Below are 20,772 nucleotides of genomic sequence, written 5' to 3' on the forward strand. Positions count from 1 at the left end.
GCAAAAGTTCTTGAAACCCACGTCACGACTACCTTAAGCACCCATGTAGAGGCTAACCATTGCCTCTCCCCTTGTCAAGCTGGCTTTCGCCCCCTGCACTCCACGGAGAAGGTGGTGATCTCGGTAATGGACGAGCTGCGTGAAGGTATTGACATCAACCTTCCACAAGCCCTGATCCTCCTGGACCTGTCCGCCGCCTTTGACACGGTGGACCACTCCATCCTCCTTAACCGTGTCAGGGCGGCGGGCATAGAAGGCTTGGCCTTCTCATGGATTGAGTCCTTCCTAGCTGGGAGGGCTCAAGCGGTCCATTTGGCCGACTTCACTGCGGCCTCCCGTAAGGTGGAGTGCGGGGTTCCTCAGGGCTCATCACTTTCCCCTCTCTTATTTAACCTATACATTTACCCCCTCATTTTTTCGTTACAACAGCTGGAGGTCACGGTGTTTAATTACGCCGATGACCTCCAGCTAATCTTCAACCTCTCCCATTCTTCCTCATCTGCTCTCAATGTCCAGACTGTTATGACATTCATTCAGGATTGGATGAACTGCAACCACCTCAAACTCAACCCGGACAAGACCGAGTTGGTCTTGACCGGAGGTGGTTACAGTCCGTGGTCTCCCTCCTGCTGGCCTTTGTCACTCGGTATCCCCCCACTTCCCGTACCTAAAGTCAAAACTCTTGGGATTCTCCTGAACTCACAACTCTCTGTTCACTCACAAGTTGGTTCAGTGGTTTCCTCTTGTTTTTTTTCCCTTAGGATAATTAGGAAAGTTTCCCGTTTTTTTTCTTTCTCTGCTTTAAAGATTATTGTGTTGGCCATGGTACTATCGCGCATTGACTATGGCAACATAATCTATAATGGGGCTCCTGCTTATGCGATTCACCGCTTACAGCTGATACAGAACCAGGCTGCCCGCTTGATTCATGGCCTACCTAGATACCATCGGGCCACTCCACTGCTCAAAGCACTGCACTGGCTTCCGGTGAGAGAGCGCGCCCTTTTTAAACTTGGCTGCCTCACCTTCCAGGCTAAGTCGGGCACCGCCCCCGAGTTCATATGCTCAGTCATTAAGCCCTACCTCCCGGGCAGAGAACTTCGCTCCACCCATATGGCTCTCTTGGCCACTCCCCGCTTTAAGAAACAGAAGTCTGGTGGAGCGAGGTTCGCTGTTCTCGCTCCAGTATTCTGGAATTCCCTTCCTGCTGCTCTCCGCACATCGCTTTCTTATGTACAGTTTCGGAAGGATCTCAAAACCTTCCTATTTGTGCGAGCTTACACTGCCTAGCCTTTCGCTGCTGATGACCACTGCATCACATAAAGCGCCATGAAACCGCTTGGTAAAAGCGCGCTTAATAAATGCTTTTAAATTCAAATTCAAAATACGAGGATACCGGGCACCGGGAGACGCCCGGCTACGATCTGCAGTCCCCGCCTGACAGTCCCTCTCGGCTACGAGTGGGAGGGAACAAGTTGAGCTCCAGAGCTGGCGGTGCCCCCTCCTCAGACAAGCCGGGATGCTGAATGACTATGGCCCCCAGATGACATTGAGGATGAAGAGGCAGTGAGGTACGAAGCGCCGGAGGCCCCCAGGGGACTATCTTGGTGTTATAAATAGTGAGCCACACAACTGACAGAAAAGGGGCACAGAATACAACGTTGCGACGCCCAAGTGAGGGGTCCGAGCCCCGGGGGTGAGCTCCGGTGCAATTCCTGAGGCGCTGGGGGTCCGCACAGCCTGGCCACACTGACCAATTCCACTTGGAAGCTATAGAATACCAGGCACCCTAACGTCATTCTTGACTGGGGGGCTCCCGAACCCCCAAGGAAAGGACACATGAGCACGGGTGAGAGAGACCGGAATCCCCCCACGCAATACCAGGCTGCCCGCTGCATCATATCAATACTGCGCTGATAACACGCGGAGAAGCCTCGTGGCCCACGTACTTTTAGGGGCCCCTTGTTCATGACTTGAGCGCTTTACGAAATACTGCAAGCCACGGACTTTGGCTCTACTGTTTGGGGAATAACAACTCGCGTTGGGATCGGAGGCCCCGCATAATCGTGCAGGGAACCCGACAGGCCGCACAGTGACCTGCAGTCATGTGGCAGGCGGAGGTGAGTACTGCGGCATACCAGCGTTTTCACGACGAGGGCCTAATGGGGGACCGGGGCCAGCGAACGACCCAGCAAGCCAAATTAGAGAAGTATGCTTTTTCCAAAGACACGACAGATACGACCACCCAATGGACGCACGCGGAGGTCGGTGCCACGCTGGGAGGCCAGCCGGAAGTTACATTGCTAGATATAATGTCCGCCCTGACGAATGTCCAAACAGTGGGGTCCATTTCCTCAGATGTCTCATTCCTCCGAGATGACTTCCAGAAAATGGCCTCTAGAATGACAGAGGTGGAAACCACGACGGCATCTCTCACGAAGGTCACAGCCAGCCTCCAGCGCCAGGTCCAACAATTGGAAGCTCAAAACCGCCAGATGGCAGCCAAACTGGACGAACAAGAAGGTAGATCGAGACGCAACAACGTCCGTATTACGGGAGTCCCAGAATCCAAAGGGATGCCAGCCATGGATCTTTACGTAGAGGACCTCATCAAGAATCACCTCCAGCCAAGGGGTCTCTCTGGCTTTTTTTCAGTGGAACGGGCGCACAGAATACCCGGGGGTAAGCCAAAGCCGGGAGCGCCCCCCTCAACCGATCCTGGCCAGGATCTTCAATTTTAGAGACCGGGACGCCATCCTCCCAACTGCAAGAGTGGCCCCTCCTCTTCGTATAGAAAACTCCATCATCTCCTTCTTCCCAGACTATACGGCGACGGTCACCAAGCAGAGAAGAAGTTTCCTTGAGGTCAAGAAGGAACTCCAACGTAGGGAACATACATACTCCATGATCTTTCCCGCGAAGCTTCGAGTGGTAGCGGACGGTAAGACTTGGTTCTTCGAGAGGCCGGAGGATGCTTACGACTGGCTGGAGGGATGGCGACAGATCAATAGAGTTAAAAACGGCAATGGACGACAACAACATCACTCTACGGAAGCGACATCACAGGGCCGGAGACACATGGAAAGAGGAGAAGAACGACACCAAACGGACACAGAAGACTGACCAGCTAAGGATGGTAATCGCCGACTTGGCAACGATGGGACTTGGTATATTAACCCTTCCCTCACCCTAGGTTGGGGGGTCTGGCGGTGGCTCGGGTCACCTGTGGCCGTGCAGACAGGAACATCTCAAAGGCCTACTATTACGATTGAACCTTTAACTTCGATGTCATAATTAGCGAAATATCCTGGCTTCTTTAACGTCTTGGAGTGAAGGGATGTTCGGAGTGCTCCGGAGGTCCTCTCCCCCCACACGCAAGTACTGGGATTAAAGCGCTCTGCAAAGTTGGGGTGGTGGGTAGTTGGAAATCCGCCTATCAGGGAGGCAGGGAGGGAGGTGGAAGGGGGGGTTTTTGCTTTAGGTATGGTTAAAGTTTGTACGTGCCTTTTTTGTTTGGTGATGCTTATTGTTTTCACGCTGGTACCACACACTTCAAGGTTAAACACAGGGAACCCATCAACCTGCACACACGATTCAAATGTCGCAAAGTTGCCTCAATGCCTCGCATGACACAGTTCCTGACCCCTCAAAATTAAGTCCGGACGACATTCGCAATCCCTGTCCCCCCCTCACCCTCCTCTCTTGGAATGTTAACGGCCTAGGTAACAAAATTAAGAGAGGGCTGGTATTGCAGTATCTTAAGAGACCAACCCCATCTGTAGTCCTCTTACAGGAAACTCATTTGGTGGGAACCGCCACTAAAGCACTGGATAGATGGGGGTTCAAAATGATAGTACACTCTGAATTCACTACGGGATCAAGAGGGGTGGGTATATTTTTACGAAAGAGCTGCCCCCTCATAACCATAGCACCCAGACGGATGATCAGGGGCGATTTGTGGCATTATCCTGTCAGTGGGAGCGACGGGCCTATAACCTAGTGGCCGTGTATGTCCCCCCTGTGCTCCATAGTTTGGCCCTCCCGGCTCTTGGTAAGTTGTTGCTCACCTTGCCACCTCGGGAGCTGGTTGTGGGAGGCGATTTTAACGCTGTTCTGGACGCCTCCTGTGATAGGTTACCACCACGCGACCAGGGGAGCGCCCCCACATATCTACGTCACTTTACGGAAGCTATGGGACTTGTAGATGTTTGGCGTACATGACACCCCACGACGCGCCAATACACATATCACTCAGGGGCACACAATAGTTTGTCAAGGATAGACTATATCCTTTCATCCCCGACCAGCCTTGCAGCCATCACAGAGATCACACACCTCCCTAGAGGAATATCTGATCACTCTCCCTTGTCAGTAACTTACACATCACAATACACAGGACGTAAACGTATCTATCCGATTTATCCTGGGTACTTAAAAGTGCCGAATATCGGGAAACCCTGCATAAAACCACGACACAGTACTTCCAAGAAAACACACACTCCGTTGCTTCTCCTGTTACTCTATGGGAGGCATACAAGACGGTTCTGCGAGGGCAGGCAATAAACGTAATAACCTCACACAAACGAGACAAGGCGCTACAAGTGCAGGAATTTGAGAGCACGGTTAGCCTAGCCGAAGAAGAACACACAAGAGCGCAGACAGTTAAAACGACGCATAACCTGGACTTGGCAAAGCAAGCATACAGGGACTACACATGGGAGGATGCTAAGGCAAAAGCTCCAAAAACACGGTATATGAGATAGGAGACCAGGCCGGTAAGTTGCTAGCCTGGCTCGACAAGAAAGAGCGCGCTAGTTGCTGGGTGGCTCACCTACACTTGCCCTCTGGGGAGGACGTAACAGACCCACAAAACATAGTAACAGCCTTCTCACAGCACTATGAGGCAATTTACACGCCCACCACAAATGCCACAGTAGAAGAGAATTTGGGCTTTCTCAAAGACATCTATTTGCCAACCCTGACATCTCAAGATGCCGCCACACTGGACGAGCAGCTCACGGTGGATGAGATTGCCGCTGCACTTAAGGGGCTACAAGCAGGCAAAGTACTGGGTCCCAATGGTATTCCTGTAGAACTCTACAAAGCAGAAGCGGAAAGGGTGGTGCCTCATCTGTTAACAATGTATGAGGACAGTCTAGATAAGGGAATACTTCCCAGAGATCAAAGGATAGCGACTTTAGTGACAATAAGAAAACCTGGCAAGCCCCCTCAGGACTGCACCTCCTACCGTCCGATTTCACTTCTCAATGCGGAGGCAAAAATCCTAGCGAAAATCCTAGCCTCTAGGCTTCAACCATACCTCACATCTCTTATACACCCGTATCAGTCCGGCTTTATGCCCGGTCGCAATACGGCAATGAACCTAAGACGGCTCCACAGAGTGATGGCCCGAAAGTCCCTCATCCAGGAAGAGGCAGTCATTCTATCACTGGACGCAAGTATGGCCTTTGATCGGGTGGAATGGCCCTTTATGTTTGCAGTGCTACAACACTTTGGGCCCAAATTTCGTGAGTGGGTCCAATTGCTATATACACAACCCGTGGCACACGTAGTGGTCAATGTACGCATATCTGAGGACTTTCCTTTAGGGCGCGGGACCAGACAGGGATGCCCCTTGTCCCCGCTCTTGTTTGCCCTGGTGTTTGAGCCCCTCGCGACCTGGATTCGCTAAGACCCAGTGATTCGGGGTCTGAAATGGATGGAAGGGTGGGAAGATCGTATATCACTGTACGCAGATGATATATTACTATACATGTCCTCCCCCATCCGCTCCATTAATTGTCTTATTAGATATCTGTGCCTCATATGGCAGATACTCGGGTTACATGATTAACTGGGCGAAATCTGTTCTGTTTGTCCTCCACGGTTCCCCCCCACGCCTACCCAGGGGAGTGACGATACAGCTTGGGAAAGATGGTTTTAAATACCTGGGCATCCATATTACCCCAGACCACGATCAGTACTATGAGCGTAATCTTGTGCCCCCCCTCCTGAGACTTAAAAATGACGTAAAACACTGGCATGCACTACCCCTTACCCTCCTGGGCCGCGCAGCCTTGTTCAAAATGATGGCTTTCCCGCGGTTCTTATACGCTCTGCAAAATACACCTACCCTGGTCCCAAACTCCTATTTCAAAGCCATTGAGGCTGAGGTAGTACTGCTCCTTTGGGGTGGAAAATCCCCCGCATAGCCCTGGCCAAGCTCACTAGAAGCCGGTACGATGGCGGAATCGCCTCGCCCAGCATACAATTGTATTACTGGGCCTCGCAACTCATCCTAGTGAACCAGTGGCTCCATGCCCCGCAGGGGGAGCTGGCTTGACAGGCACACTCTCTGGACTGACGGACCCCTAGTGGCACTTTACCATAAAAACAAAAAGGACACATGGATTGGCCCCACTGCACACACAATAAGCATATGGTTCATTGCGCAACGAACGCTTGACTGGGAGGGAGTCCTCACCCAACTCACACCACTTTGGGACACGCCTAAGCTAGGTATGCTCCGCTACAGTAAAGGCTTTGCACGATGGGACCTTATTGGTATTTCAAAAATTGGGGACCTCTGGAAAAAGGGAGAAGTGGTGACATTCGTCCAACTACAAACAACATATCAAATGACTGACTCAGAACAGTTTTGCTACACACAAATTACGCATGCACTTACAAGGAGCATACTCAGAGGCACCGCTCTCCCCGAATCCTCACCACTCGAGGACCGCCTCCTTACCGATCATCTAACCAAAAAAGCCATTTCTCTCACCTACCGTAAGCTAATTAACAATCAGAAAGATCCCACACAAGCTTTAAGAGACAAATGGCAGGTTGACTTAGGAGACATGGATGACCAGGACTGGCAGGAGGCATTGGCGTCCCTGAGTGACGTGGCAATCCAGTCCCGATTACAGTTGGTGCAATTGAAGATCCTGCATAGGACATAATATACTAGAACCATGCTTCACAAAATCGTCCGGGCTGAGACGCCGCTCTGCCTGCGGGGATGCGGGACATGGGGCACCTTTTTCCACACGATTTGGGATTGTCCTCACATAGCACAATACTGGGAGACGGTCATGGAAACCATTACCCGGATGTGTGGCTTTGAAGTTCCCCCTGAGCCAAAAAGATGCCTCCTTAATATATGGGAGCCAACCGACCTTAATCACGCAGCACAGGACTGGGCAACCCTTGGGATCATGTTAGCTAAGCGCAACATTGCACAACACTGGGGTGTGCCCACAGCCCCCCTGAAACGACACTGGTGTCAAGACATGGATAGAGCAATGGTGGCTGAAAAAGCAGTCTTCATACACAGAGGGTGCCGTAAAAAGTGGGAGCGGGTGTGGGGCAAGTGGAACTCTTTCCGTGGCAATATTTGTAACCCCCGGCAGAAGAATCCGATCCAGACCTAAGCGACTAACCCACAAGGACCAGTTAAGGGGCGGACATGCGCCCAGGTTTGGGGGTCCTGGCACTTTGACAATTTGGGAGGTGAATTACTGTAGCTCACTACAAGACATTACCTGTGTAAATAACCAATATTATATGTAACGAGATTATGGATAATATGAAGTGTAACCAGCACTTTTTGGTTTCCTTTTCTGAGTAGATGATACTTCTTTGAAAGTTTAATAAGATCCAAAATGAGAAAAGTTGATTTTGTTAATTTTAAATGGTATAAATTGGCTGATTTCTGTTGGATGCGTGTGAGTCATAAGAGCGCACACTGTTTTACAACCATGGACCCACGCTACTGTACCCAAGAAATGTCGCAACGTTATTTAAGAACTTTGGGAGGTCCTCAGAGATAATGCTGAGATCAGCGGTATATATGATGAAAACGCATACGACATGCACTGAATAAATAATATGCTAATTGGATGCCGTTTTCTTATCTGTGAATTTGATGTATAAAATCAATAAAATATGTTTATAAAAAACAAAATAAAATCTCGACCTTGAGTCCATATGAAGATGATTGTGGTTGCAGCACACCTTGTTGGGGAAATCTGCATTCCTGTACCTCGATGACTGCCTTCAGAAGGCAGGATTCCTGCAGCTGGTGTCGGACCCACAGATTTCCTTTGAGGCAGCCCTGCAACTGAAATGGCGGCTGATGATGAATCACCTCACATGAGGGGAAAGTTTTTTGCGCTCCATGGTGGTGACTGATGCCTCCTCCCTTGAGTCTGGTGGTCCTTTTGACGGACTGGCGATCAGAGACCCTTGGCCTCCCTGGAAGCAGAAGATTCTTTTTAACTTGTGTGAGCTCTGTGCAATCCGCTTAGCCCTCCAGGTGTTCCTGCTCTCTGTTTGTGGTCAGGTGGTTCAAGTCCTAACAGACAAAAAGTCCACAGTACGGTACTTCAACAACCAGGGTTGGTAGGGCTCTCGTTTCCTGTGTCTGAAAGGTGCTGATATTGTAGTCTTTGGTTTAGGCTCACAATGTCTGGATGTTCGTAAGCCATACAGTGGATTCCCTAGACATCTTGCCAACCACATGTGGTGTCTCCATTCAGCGGTGATTCCAACTGCACCCTCTGAAAAACCTCTCTGGTTGACCTGTTTGACATTCACAAGAACACACACTACCCACTGTTGTACAACCTGCAATTTCTGCTCCAAGGATCCCTTGGGGATACGTTCCATCTTTGTCTGGCATTTGTGCCATAAAGTTATTGCAGGACTTCTGGTTTTACCCTCCCATCTGATTAACAACCTCGAAGGTGCTCTTTGGGCTAATGATTTAGGAGGTGAGGAACAAGTTTGTTACATTTGGTTACAATCTTTCTGGTGGGTACTTGCAACAGTTAATAATGTACCATGTTAGTTTTGGTAGCCATGATTTCTGTTAATCTCATTAACTTTGTCTCCATATTTGAAGGCATGGAAAACGGATCTGGATGTGATGTCAGTGCAACGGGGTGGCATCTTATATGGCTCTGTAATGTCACATCCGGGATGCAGCCCGGAGCTAAAGCAACACATATTGGCACACAAGAGCTACTTACATTTCCAGATCTAATCTGGCACCTGGAGAGGATACACAAGGTGTCGAATCTGCAGGTTGATTGTGTAGCCACCAGCAATGTTGTTGCCAAAGAAAAGTAACATGTTCATCATGTTTCTGATTCCAAGGCTTTACTTGTCTCCCAGCAAGGCAAAAAGTCTATTGTAGTAACCTGTCCCAAAATGCGTAAGATATTTTATTGTTTTGATTGATCATGTTTTGCATAGCACTTTCGACTCTCCTCTCCTGTTACAAGTTCCGTGCATCAAATGTTTCTGCTTGGACAGCTAATCCACACGTTATGCTATGAAATTATTGCCCTCTTTAGATTCAATTTTTGAAGAGTTATCTCATTTTCAAGGCTGCCTTGTATTGCTGATTTTGCGAGATTCATAGGGTCCATTTAGTTGTTCTCTTTTAGCTTATTTTTATTACTGTTGTGTAAAGTTTAAATTGTTTCAAAAAATGAATTTTGATTGTTGTATAAAAACAAACTTAATAAAATACACACATACTAGCCATCTACAGTAAAGCGGTATTAAGCCATGCAGAATTTCTCTAGTTGATGAATCAAGAGCCTGAACACATAAATAGAGGCCAACAACTCAGGGCAATCCACAAACACATACTCCGTGTTCCCCAGTCTATTCCAGTAGGGAAACAGCCACTACAACACGGACATCACATCGCGATGCCATTACAACGCGGTTGTTACAACAAAAGCGTTGTTACCACGCAATGCCATTACTACGCAAATCATTACATCGACAGTAGATGGCGTGCTAACATTAGAAATAGTATAGTTTACTATTCCAACACCTTCCCTACTGTTACGTAGGCTGGAGTTGGAATAGTAAATTATACGTTTCTAATGTCAGCGCGCCATCTACTGCAAGTCGATGTAACGAATTGCGTAGTAATGGCTTTGCGTGGTAACAACGCGGTCGTTGTAACAACCGTATTGTAATGGCACGTGTTGTGATGACTCGCGTTGTAACAAGTCATATTCATTTCAGTATGATCAGTTTACCATTTTTTAGCATCAATATGCCCTTAATCTATCATCTATCTCTCCAAAAATTGCATATTTCTTACTTTTTTTTTTATAACCCCTCTGATTGTAAGTGGATTTTTCTGTGGCCATACACCAATCCAAGCTCCTCCAAGTGAGTATGGCTGGACACATTCCTGGGCTACATCTCTGCTGCCACCATCAACACCAAAGCATATAGGCTCATTTTTATAAATAAGCAGATTGTTTCGCCCAGATGTCCAACCAAATGATATTGGGAGTTAGCTGAACCTCTGCCTCCAACATTAATCAATTCTTCATGAACTTCCAACCCAAAGTTATTAATGGCAAAACTTTCTTTTATTGTATGATAAAGTGCCACTTTCTCTCCTAATCTCAATAATGTTGGGGATGCTATAAATCCCATAGGCTATACCAGTAATAATGTACCCTATGCAATACCTTTAGGTGTTATTAGTTTGACAGTTGATTGAATAGTTACTTTCCCTAGGTATGCCAATAACTCATCCCATTCTATATTTTCAGTTTGTTCTCAGTCTATAAGTCATTTCTCCCTTAACCTTTTTAGTGTATCAGGCAGGTTATTAGTAGTGATCCTATAGAAATCACACCTCTTCATCAAGCTTTAGTCAAGTGTGGCCATCTCCCCAACTTATGTTGTTACCCTCAAGGGCATGCTGGTGTTCTAGGTATCAGCAGTGCGCCGTATCCACAATACCACACTCAGACTGTAGTTTAGAAAATTACTTAATTCAACAGGCCCCATCATATCACCCAGTTTAAAAAGACCAGTACGATCCAACACCATGTAGCCCTTAAACTGCTTCACCTCCTGCGGTACACTGCCTGCCTACAGTTAAATCTCCCTTATTTTATTATCCCCACCTATAAATTTGGAACCCTTAGTCCCGGCATGTTAAAAAGGGCCCTTCTTAGGGTGCTTTCCCTCAACTGTTTGCTTTTGTCCCTCCGGGTTTTCCGCTGATCTATGTGCTACCCTTAGGACTTTGAGCGCATTTGACACTGCCATTCAGTGCAAAGGGCTATGCTTGTCATATACATACTGCTGATTGTTGAATACGTGATTGACTGATTTAAATTAGCTAGAAGTCCCTTGTTTAGGAGTAAGACATATGCCTAGGACATTTAACTCAAATGCTCCTCAATGGGCCTGCAGCACTGGTTGTGCCAGCCACGCAGGTAGCTCTTCCAACGTGACACAGGTTTGCCCTGGAAGGCCTGTGTGTGCAGGTGACTGCATTGGCATTTAAAAAGCTACTCCCTGGGAACAGGGTGCAGTGTCTGGAAGAGGCAGGGCATGTGCTCATATGTGCTAAATGCACTGGTAGTGAATGACACTGGATGGTGTGTATGGTATGGTGGGGCGTGCTTCTCACATTGATTAACATGGGGGATCAGTAGAAAGGCTATTGATCAGTATTTTATACATGCAATAGAGTAGCAGTTTAGTGTTTGATATTGCTGCGTTAGTAATGGAAAATCCACTATAGTAGAGCAAGTGGATTCAACATTACTAATGTGGAAATGCCACTTTGAGAAAGTGGGCATTTTTGTACTCTTGGCTCTGTGTGCCTGTCATCCTGTCTCCAATCCACATCTGGGTGCAGGGGATAGCTACATCTGTGCATTCCGGAAAGACAGCCAAAAACTAGGGGCTCAAGGGAAAATGCAGACCTTTGACACTGAGGGGCCTTCTTGGGACAGATACAAGAGGGAGGAATCGGCACCTGCATTCCAAGGAACATGGTCCTGGCCATACAGAAGATATTGATCAAGCCTCCCAGGGTAGGATGGCAGACAGGCAGTGCTTAAGTTCTAAAAACCTAAGTGCCAGGGCCCTCGTCAGGACGCCGAAGCAGATTGCATTACCCATTGCCCCTTACAGCGCCGCTAATCACTGTACCAGCACAAGAAGTAACCATCTCACTCCTAAAAGTGTGACGGAACAGATTATTCCAGGCTCGTAAAGCTATAGGAATGGCTCTCGCTGATGTATTTGTCATTTTAAATACATATTAAATAATTGTTGTTGTGCATATTTCAAGCGTAGCAAATAGCGCCCCAAGTGGCCGACTGCCATAAGAGCTGGTGTTGACTATTAAGTGCCAGTGCTCAGCACCAGAAACCACTGGCACAAACTAAGCACTGCAGACAGGACAACATTTAGAGAGGGCCTGTGCATTTCAAAAGTGGCCTTTTGAACTGATCTCATCTTCAAAGGCCATTGTCGGGATAACTACTGGGGCTCTGCCCTCAGGAGTTAGAGATGCTTCTGCGATTGGAAACATACTACGCTGGTTCGATGGTGGGACAACAACAAGAGGAACCACTGGGGCAGGAGGAACTGCAACTGGATTATCAGCAGGCTTGTGGCAAGGGGCTTGTCGTGCTCCAGAAAGGTAACTATCACTTGGTGTATTTTGCCGGGATGTTGCTGGCCTGCAGCGAATTGTCAACTGTTGTGGGCCGGGTCCCTAAGCACTCTCCAAGCGCCGGTTGGCTGGCCTCCTGTCCATGAGATCCCAGGGAGAGAAAGGATCTCCCCGTTTCCACAAGATTTTAAGGACCGCGCAGGGTGCAGCAGAAACGGGTGGCAGTGATCGTCTGTTGGAACAAGGACCATCCTGACGTACGCTGTAATCACACTGTGCAGAGGAGTGTGCTCGTAAAGATCAAGTGGCCCAGTTCGAGGAGAGCTGGGAAAGTTTGCCAAGTATGAGGGACATGTGCTTGCAACCGGAAACCTGTGCTAGCTCACACTCCATAGTGTGTGGTGTCCGAGGAATATTGATGGACGTTTGCCTAGTCTCAGGACCTGAGCTGGAAGCGTAGACTGTTTCTGACCTCCGGATCGAGAGGACGACCGTGCCTGACATTGCTGCCTCCATCTGAGGTCTACCTGGACCCACACCAGAAGGTACTCTGTTGTTGAGCATATCGTGACTGTACCTGATGGGTATCTTGTGCCGTGTGTGCACCAACGGATGGCTGGCTGCCTGTAGTAACTGCAGCTTTGACCTACGTCTGGGGGGGGGGGGGGGGGGGGGAGGGACATGTCACAAATTTGGAAGTGGACCAGCTTCCGGGGTCACAGTCTTTTGCCTGCAGGTGGTATAGTGATCCCACACTCGTGAAGATGCCGCTGGGTGCCTGAAGGCCTAATCTGGAGGGACAAAGCCAAGTAACTGTTTCCTTTCGCTTTAGGCGGTCCGACAAGCTAATCAAAGTGTCGCCAGAGGGTGCAACGTTTATTGTTGGCTAGTGTAGTTTGAGTGGCTAGGCGGCTGGGTCACAAGGCGTAGTCAAAACCTAGGATTTCTTGACCATTACAATTGTACGGGGTATGAAATATTGGGTATGTCATGTTTTATGCTAATGTGATAGTGGGGAAAGTGGAATAACTCTGAACTGCCTGCATATATGTTGCCATCGCTTTTGATATGGGAGGGATTGCTTGGATCGTGAATACCTCAGGGAAGAATGCACATGGGTTTATGTTGCTTACGAGGGTGATGGGATAACGGGCAAGTGAATACCTATGACTAGTACATATATGTTCATGCCATTCTGCTGCTAATGGTAGAGTTTGACCATTGCATATAACAGTAAAGCATATGTTCGAGGCATGTGTGCTGTAGCTACACATGCTTTGCATACTCCTGCCATCTAGTGTTGGGTCTGGATGTTTTTCTTCGAAGAAGTCTTTCCCAGTCATGAGGTAAAGGGACTCCTCCTTTCGGTGATAGCGCTCATGGGCATCGACTCCATTGTTAGATGGCTTTCTATCCGTCATCGGGTTCGGACGTGTATTGCTGTGCTCCGGTTTGACAGATGGTTACTGGGTAAGTAGCATAATCCCATCCATTGTGTATGTCTTTTTGATTTCAATGTGTGTGTAATACAAAGACCAGTGTTTTATACATACGACATGGTGGCTTTTTGTAGTGTACTTAGTGTGTTGTCCGGGTGGTTTTGTGCCAATACGGTACACTTTAACCCTGAGGATAAGTCTAACAGCTCTGTACCAAGTTAGCCAATGGTTAGCATGTGTTGTCCAACAAGTGTATCGTACTCATGCTATGTCGGACGGTGGATTCTGTCTGGCTTCGATGCATCTCAGCCAGACAGAAACCCCTGGATATAACACCACAATGAGAACAGCAGCTGCGGCAAAGGATGTGTAAGTCAAACACATAAAGGGTGATGGTAGGAATGCTTGCAATAAGTCTAACCACTGATAGTTTCTGAGGGTATCATTCAAACCCATCATTCTTTTACCCGCCATTCTACCTCAGTTTGGACTAAGCCATATGTAAATCAGCCCTGACCCCACTCCACTAAGAACAGTCCAGCCCAAACTTTGCCTGAACCAGGCTTTGCCCTCTCTGAAGCAGAACACAAGCAACCCAAGACCAGTTTCCTCTGATTGGGGCTTGTCATTCAGGTGTATGTTGGTTCCAGTGGCACAGTGAGCACATGACCCACGCCCGGGCATACCCTTGCCGCTTAGGACGGTACATCAGTCACACAAAAGATGATGGGAGGAATGCTTGCAATTTAGCTAACCACTGGCAATAGGTCGGGGTAGCATTTCAATCTATTGTTCTTTTGCCTACCATGTCAACTCAGATTCCTTTCACAGACAGCTGGATCAAATTGCAAGCATTCCTCCCATCACCTTTTTTGTGTTTCAAGGGCATGTAAGTGGACATTTTCCCACCATACAGAAAATGCAGATTCAAGTTGGAACCCACCACTGGGCTGTCTAGTCTGAGAGAATTTTCAGCCCAAGACAGTACTATCAATTGTGCAACACAGTAACAACACCACAAATATGGTAAAGCAGTAAACCCTCAATTTTTTGAACGGACAAGTTATAAACTGCCAATGTGATGTTTTTTTGGTGTAGCACAGTAAATTCCCCAGATAACTGTCTACTTGACAAAACGTTCCCGGGGACCCGAAACATTGTTTTTACTTATTATATATATATATATACACATAGAAGATTTGGGCAATGTTATAATTTTACAAAGATCGGTCCTGCCTAATAAGAGTAGCAGGAGTTTACTCCAGTGCAGTTCATTATCTTTGCTAGAAACTGTAAGCTCCATTTTCATTTTGTTCACATCTGTCTTTTTTCTACTGTTGAGTTTTCAAAAAAAGTTAAATATACAGGGCCCAATTCACAGAACTAACTTAAGACAAAATCCTAAACTTACTACCATTTTGGTATTCACAGAAGGCACTTACTCATTTTGGTATTCACAGAAGGCACTTACTCATTTCGGTATTCACAGAAGTTAGGAGTCCTAACTTTAGGACTCCTAAATGCCTTCTGTGAATACCGAAAGACTTAAAATTAGGATTTTTCTCAGTTTAGTAGTAGTATAGTTAGGACTCCTAACTTTAGGACTCCTAAATGCCTTCTGTGAATACCGAAAGTCTTAAAATTAGGATTTTTCTCAATTTAGTAGTCCTAAATCTAAATTTAGGACTACTAAATTGAATTGAAAGCGCTGAATTGCTTTGGTTACAGCGCCAGGCGCAACGCTGATGGACACAACCATCACAGACTCCTTTCCTCTGGTTTTTCCTTCTGAAGACCATGGTTGTGGAAGTATAACCGACGGTGTGGTGTGTCACCCTGCCATTTCGGAGACGGTTTCCACCCCCTATGCAGTCGAGCTGGTCACTTGACTTGGGTGACGCCAGTGGCTTAGAATCTTCTCCAGCTTCCTGTCTTCTCCTGGTTTAGCTACGGAAGCAAGTTCTGCTCTGGTAGACATGCTCAATTGAGTTTCAGTCGTACTGGATTTACAACTTCTCTCTGTGGAATTGTCAACAGACCCTTTAATTGGCGTTCTACATCCTGACCAGTCTAACGTTGAGCTTGTACTTCCTTATAGTGGCTGTCTTTTAGATATCCTGCTGGGTGCTTTGGCTAAACCTGAAAGAGGGCTCCCTCTGGATTGCTCTATCTCTCACAGATATCGCTCGCCCCGGGGTATACCTCTACTAGGAGTTTTGTGGTTCAGGCTGCCTTAGCCCCCCAAAATATTTTTTTACCCCCTTTTCCAACTCCTGATGAGGATAGCGAGGAGAGTGAGCTTTACGACCCCCATGCAGAATTGGAATGATTATTTGAAACCTACGAATGTGTGACGTCACAACGCAAACCTTTACAACGCATGCCTTTACAACACAGTTTTTACATCGCAACATCCTTTACAACACATGTTTTTACAACGCATGCCATCACATCACATTTTTAGAAACTACATTTACAACGCATTCCATTGCAACGCATACCATTTCAACGCATATTACTTTTAGGGCCACAGTAGGGTTAGTGTTGGATAGTGTAGGGGTAAAAATTACTATTCCCACTTGTTAGAAATGGAGGTCTATAGTTGGCAGAGGTAGGTACCTTTGACCAAGTAGGGACCCTTGCTTGTAGTCAGGGAAACTCCTAAAATAACCCCTGCTCACCCCCCTTGGTAGCTTGGCACGAGCAGACAGGCTTATCTCAGAGGCAGTGTTCAAAGCATTTGTGAACACATAAAGTAATACAGTGAAAACACTACAAATGGACACCACACCAGTTTAGAAAAATAAGTAATCTTTATCTAGACTTAACACAAGACCAAACGACAAACATCCACAATACAGTATTAAAAAATATGACTTTCAGATGGTAGAAAAAGCTTAGTTCAATGTAGATGGTAAATGCGAGACTTTACTCCCAAAGTAAAGTGGCCCTTAGTGTCTCCTCGGGCTCCCCTTTGGATCCTCTACCTCATAGGATATGGAAAGCACTGGGTTCTGAGTTCTTCCCGGTGCTTAGACTGATCTGTAATCAATCTTTTAACAGGGGGACAGTGTCAAGCTGCTGGAAACAAGCAATAGTAACACCACTTTTGAAAAAAGCTTCGCTTGACCCAGCTTGCCCAAACAACTATCGACCTATATCCCTTCTACCCTACCCAGTGAAGATCATAGAGTGACTGGTTAGTAGGACACACTCACAGTTTTTAGAAACCAACAGCAAATTAGAGGATATGCAATTTGGCTTCCGACCAGGACATGGGACATAGACTGCCTTAGTGACTGCCCGAATGCGAGCGGACAGGGGACAATCAGCTATATTGATTTTGTTGGACCTGTCCGCCTCATTCGATTCGGTCAATCATGAGGTCTTACTGACTAGGCTTGCTAGAGTTGAGGTAGAAGGCATGGCTCTAAAATGGTTTCAATCCTACCTAGTTAACAGATGACAGGCAGTAGCCCTCCCTCCCTATCAATCAGAATTCACCAATATCCAGCATGGCGTTCCACAAGGGTCTGCGATTAGCCCAATTCTGATTAATATCTACATGAGCCCATTGATGGCTGTCATTAAGTCACACAATGTTAACCTAGAAAATTATGCAGTCGACACTCAACTTATCTTGTCGTTGGAAGGAAATCACTCTATACCATTGGAAGACTTCCATGCGTATATGCAGGATACTGCACAATAGTTGAAAGACAATTATTTACAATTTAATAGCGACAAGACGGAAATGTTATGCTGTACAGCTGGGAAAGCCCCTCTCTTACTTCCTACTAGGTTCTGGCCTATCCCCACAGCTGCCCCACCGACACTTTCCGAAACGGTGCGAAACCTGAGAGTTAGTTTCGACAATAAGCTGAGTCTAGAAACTCATGTGAACAAAACAGTTGGGAGTTGCTTCTCCCTGATAAGAATGCTTCGGAAGGTTCTCTCATTGCTACCTACACAGGCCAGAGCATTGATAGTAAGGAGTCTCATCTTGAGCCGACTGGATTACTGCAACTCTCTGTTGCTGGAGTCCCCAAGATATTTGATTGGGAGACTCCACAGGATCCAGATAATGGCGGCCAAGCTAGCTCTAATGAAACCAAGATATTCATCAGCCTCTCAGACTCTCTTGGAGCTTCATTGGCTCCCAGTCCCACAGAAAATACAATTCAAGTCGCTCTCTTATTGTTTTTAAAGCCCTGCACGGACTTGGGCCCTTACCATTGTTGAATACATTTGAATGGTATGTCCCCTCTCGTAATCTTCGCTCCTCATCTAAACTGGTGAGAGTACCCAGATTTAGAAAAATAAATTCTGGAGGAAGGGCTTTTAGTGTCGCAGCGGCGCGGCTCTGGAATCTACTCCCAAATGATCTCAGACAGATGGAAAACCTGATGCAGTTCAGGAAGAAACTAAAGACTTGGCTTTTCCCTAGAGCATAACTTCAGTTCCTCTCATCTGTAAGGGAATACTGTCTTTCTTACTGTACCTGGGCTCGGTAGACTATACGAATCTCAGCGCCAGGATACCTGTAGGGTCACAGTGCGCTTTATATGTTCTGCTAACATTAACCTTAAGAAGTACCTTGGATGCGTCACGCAAAACAAACAAAAGGGTCGCAGGGAAGGTGATGTGTCGGTTCCTTGCTTCGGGAGATGTGATGCATCGGTTCTTTACTGCAGCGCAGGGGAGGTGATGCATCGGTTCCTTACCGGAGAGGAGGTGATGCGTCTGTTTCTTACTGCGTTCCAGTTACAATGCGACAAGATGGCACCTCGATGCGATGAATTGGTGCGATGCGACAAAATGGCGTCTTTGATGCATTGTGACAACGTGGATGCGATGCGTGCATGCCTGATGGCCGTGCGGCGAAATCGATGGTTTCTTGAGCCGCTACAGGCCCTGCGACAAGCTTCTCCGATGATGTGACCGCAACCTCTGCGCCGGTGATGTGGAAATTTAGTTTGCGAACTGAACATTATCTGCGCCATCTTGTCTCTCCCCAGCGCGACACACAGGAAAGCGCACGGCAGCCATTTTAGGCACTTTGGTCTCTCCCTGCTCATTGCCGATCGCCAGCGCGTCCCCCTGGTGCTGCAAGCATCCCGCCGCGCGCCGGCCACCCCCGCTCTCTCATACACGGGCCATAAACCCTCTCCTTCTGCGCGACCCTGCCATGGAACCACATCCCACGCCTGACCGACATCCCATACATGGTCATGCATCTCTTTGATAACCCCCTTCCTCTGCGCCCCATTGTCCGAACCGATCCCAGGCCATCACCTAGCCCTGCGGATGCAGTTTATTGCCCCTACTGTAAGGGAATCACCCCACATCAAAGGGATTACAGTAGATCAAGGCCCCCCCACCCCCTGAGACCCGACCGGTCGCACACACCCCCGGGAATTGGCGGAATGTCCAGCTGTGTGATAGCCATCTCCTACTGTGGGTGGGGTGGGGACTTCCACTGTAGATATGTGTGGGAACGAGCTCGAAGTGGGGATTCCGAGGATGTTCTTTCATGTATCAAGACAATCTCAAGAATGTGCCATGTATGATAAACCTGCAATAAAGTCATAAACCTGTGTATAAGAGGCCAGGCCTCAGAGATGCAGTTAGAGCACCTCGTGACGATACTTCGCTGTCTGATCTGATATGTTCCACTCCGACGGAATAAAACTTTGTTTCCTGCCTTCCAGTCTCCGGCGCCTGCCTCTTTATTGGTTTAGCATCGAATGGTATAAGAGGCGATTACCGCCGGGCAATACTTGAAAGGTTATCAACTACGACTGCCGCTACCATTTAACAATTGGCGTCCCAAGCGTGGGGCCCATCAGCGACACGTGGATCCAGTGGGAGAGGTCCCGACGACAGAGTGAACGACTGCAACGATCGGGAGAGCTCCTGCCCGATAGACCCTCGTCTGGCAGCCGATCATCCGAACTTCACTGGTTCCGAGCAGACCTCTCTCGAGTGATCTACGGTCCTGACTGGGAACCATCAGGAGTGCCGCGGCAAATACGGAGAGTAGAGGACGATCGGGCGCTGGAGGCGGAAGACGAGAAACTGTCCACGCGGTCCGGGTAAGGTCGTGAAACACGACAAATTGCGAAACGATTGATTGATTGATTGAAAAATACTAGTATTGCTTATTGATTGTTCTCTTTGAGATATTCGCTGTCTACAAACGGGGAGGAGTAGAAATACTCTCTCTCTCTCTCCCTTTGCAGATAGTGAAGGGTAGGTAACGCAGACTTTTGTCCCCGTTGTAACCCGTCGTGCCTATCTTTATCTCCCCACTGATTGATTGTCCGAACATTGATTGTTTTGAAGGATAGTGCTCTTTGAGATATTCTCTGTTTGCAAATAACGTAGAATAGAAATATTCTGTCTAGTCTTTGCAAATAGTGAAGGGTATGTAACGCAGACTTTTGTCCCCATTGTAACCCGTCGTGCCTATCTTTATCTCCCCATTGATTGATTGATTGTCCGAACACTAGTTGTTCGATATTGGTTCTTTGGAGGTATTCTCTGCTTACAAATAACGAGGAATAGAGATATTCTGTCTAGTCTTTGCAAGCAGTGAAAAGATAGGTAGTGCTGACTTTTGTCCCCGTTGTAACCCGTCATGCCTATCTTCTCCCCACTGATTGGTAGTTGGTTCTGCCCGGACCGCTTATTAGAGGTGGACCATCCGGCTCCACTGGAAGGCACCCCTAGGACATGTTCACTAAATATGGACTAGTCGCCGTAGCTTATAGCAAGCTATGGCATAAATATACAAGGAAGGACCCCGAGAGTCAGTGGCCACTGATGGGATCCTTCGACGACCATAAGATAGAAATGCTAGAAATAGCTCTGCGT

The 20,772-nt window shown here is 47.6% G+C and overlaps 1 protein-coding gene across 3 annotated transcripts in view; it reads left to right on the forward strand.

The window, feature by feature from the left end:
- The window catches only part of FAM135A (family with sequence similarity 135 member A), a 907,387-nt gene that overhangs the window by 244,539 nt on the left and 642,076 nt on the right, over positions 1 to 20,772 (forward strand). The window lies entirely within an intron of this gene.

Source organism: Triturus cristatus, chromosome 6, assembly GCF_964204655.1.
Source record: "Triturus cristatus chromosome 6, aTriCri1.1, whole genome shotgun sequence".
NCBI lineage: Eukaryota > Metazoa > Chordata > Amphibia > Caudata > Salamandridae > Triturus > Triturus cristatus.